At 39.6% G+C, this 2,728-nt stretch overlaps 1 protein-coding gene across 1 annotated transcript in view; it reads right to left on the bottom strand.

Moving 5' to 3' along the window:
- Positions 1-2,728, bottom strand: part of LOC116700132 (neuropilin and tolloid-like protein 1) — a 12,323-nt gene that overhangs the window by 6,354 nt on the left and 3,241 nt on the right. The window lies entirely within an intron of this gene.

Here is a 2,728-nt window from a genome sequence, read left to right as displayed (position 1 = left end):
TGTGTGTGTGTGTGTGTGTGTGTGTGTGGGTGGGTGTAGGTGTGTGTGTATGTTTGGTTGCAACAATGCATTTCCAGAGGCTTTATACCCAACATGAGAGTGAAAAAAATGTAATATGAGAGTGAAAAAAATGTAAGATGAGATGAAGGCAAGATATAGGATGGGTTATGGAAATCCTTTCATAACATTATAAAGCTTCTGGTACAAATATGAATATTGAAGATTAAAACAACACGTCTATATTTACATTAACTAACGGGTAACCTGGTGTGAACCTGCTTTGATTGTTATCAGCCAGTTGAATGGCAGGTATCAGTTGTTGGTCACCACCAGATTTAGAGAGGCATGGTACTACTCTACCTCCTAGTTACTGGCTTCTCCCCATACAAAGTTGAAAACTAAGGGTGACAGAGTTTTTGAAAAAGGAGCTTCTAGACTCTGGAATGCTTTGCCTCATGTTTTATGAGTGGAGGCCTCTGTTGATATTTTCAACATCATCTTTTTAGTAAGGCGTTAATTCAGCAACATTGTTGACTGTATTACTATGCATGTCATTGAGATTTATTGGTATTTACCGCGACTTTCTGTGATTTATTGTGATTTTTGTTGACTATCGATTTGTTTGAATGTAATCATTTATTTGGCCTGTGAAGCTGCTTTACTTACTTGCTTACTTACTAGTTGACTTAGTAGACCGTTATCATCTATGGCTAGGCTGTGAATGGCATAGTATGAAGAGAAACAGTGGTCGGGTGAAGTAAAAGTCTGCACAAGGAGTAAGTTTGGGGTGGTCCTAACTAGGGATGTAACAGTATGAAAATGTAACCTAATTACCACAGTTTTGGGTATTATCATGGTATTTTTTTAAAGTGTGTTCAAGGCCTTTAGCAGCAACCTTTCTCTGCAAGTTCTGCAGACAGGAAAACTATCTTCAATCAACTGTCGACATTCTTATAATAACCAAAATAGGCCCATGCTTCGGACTTAGTCCTCTTAGAGGGTTGATAAATGTCCTTCCGCCATGATTCCAACTTCGAGTTACACACGTTTTAGGCTATGCAGTGCGCCTGCACGGCAACTTCAGGAGACTCGAATGAAGCTGGGAGGGACTAAACACATGGTTCCCACACCGTGGTAATCTACCGTGATAATAATTATACTTTGAATAAAAACGTAATTGTTATTGTCAACATTTTTGTTGTGGTTTACCATTACACTGGTAATCATTACATCCCTAGTTCTAACCAAAGTAACGACTTTCAGAGTGTAAAAAAGTGTCGCCAAGGGGTCTTGACCAAGCCAACAGTGTGTATGTAAATAGATCATAAGGCCTGAGGCCCCTTCTGACCCATATAAACGAGGCTAATAACCACTGATAATACCAGTGCAATGGTGAGATAACATTCAAAACAGGTGAATAAACATATGTAGCAGGTGAACAAACAGGAGCGATCTTGTCCTGAATTTTGGCATGACAATATATTTAAACCTATAATACGTCTGTGGCTACTAGAGGCAGCAGAAACAAGCTGCAAACAAAAACATGTTACATATCAACTTGTATAGCTAATTTCTCAGCATACACGAGCAAAATGAGGGTTCATTTGTTGTAATGTTTTTTTCTATCTGATGAACGTTTGTCCATTATTCACTGAAAACAGCCGCCTACTGTGGATAAATATGTCGCTCAAGAGAACAGCAAAGTGAACCAGCTCAATGGAGATGTGAGCCCAACACCCAAAAATTTAGCTGAAAGACCTTAAAATGCTCTGCAGCTGAATGGAACTGTATCCAGGTGATTATTTTCTGTGAGCTCATCACTACAAACAAACTCCGTCACATGCAACACATACATACACATTCAAGTAGTCATGTGATCCATTGTTAACACGAGAAGTTAATGTCATCTTGTCATTTTTCTGGAGAATGAAACCTGAGTGTGTTCATGATCTTTCACAACTGCATAAAACCGTACCACCTTATATGGTTATTATATGCTTGCATAGAAACAGCATTAAACTTCAAGTCTTGGTCAATGTAGCGTGCATTGACCCTTTAAAAACACTGTAATTAAAAAACAAATGTGTGTACGCATGCATGCACGTGAACAAGTTCTCTCCTGCTGCCACCAGTGATGAGTGGAATTAGACAGGAGATTAGAATTTGGCATAGGAGACTCATTACATTTGATGTAAACATACGGAAAACAGCTTTGTCTGATCTGCCAATCATGAAAAGTATCTGCCTAAAGTCCATGGTTTAGAAGCCTGTTTTTTAAGGGAAAAAGTTCTTGCTTGAGCGTTTCAGTTTCTGAAAATATGAATGCTTGATTATGCTCAGTACGCTAAGTTAGTCAGATCTTTGCAGAAAAATAGCACTAAGCCCTGACATGGTAAGAACATCAGCTCCCCAACTAGAGTGCGTAGGATGGAGACACGGGGCTGTATTCTAAAACTGGAGCATCCCATAAAAATAACACATGAAAGAAAGAAAGACAGAAAGAAAGAAAGAAACAAAGTGGGAAGGCTGGATGGACAGAGATATGCAGAATAATCTTTGCCCCCCTTCAGTGTAGGTGGCCTATAAAATCTGCTGTTAATGAAGCCTCTGCCTTGGACTCCCTTAAGCTGCTGCTGCAGCTCAGCGCTGACAAGCTGTATTCCCCTGAAGACAAGCTTTCATTAACTTGTGTGTGTGTGTGTGTGTGTGTGTGTGTGTGTGTGTGTGT

The sequence above is a fragment of the Etheostoma spectabile genome, chromosome 13, assembly GCF_008692095.1.
Source record: "Etheostoma spectabile isolate EspeVRDwgs_2016 chromosome 13, UIUC_Espe_1.0, whole genome shotgun sequence".
Classification (NCBI taxonomy): Eukaryota; Metazoa; Chordata; class Actinopteri; order Perciformes; family Percidae; genus Etheostoma; species Etheostoma spectabile.
This window is presented reverse-complemented; position numbering and strand designations above follow the sequence as displayed.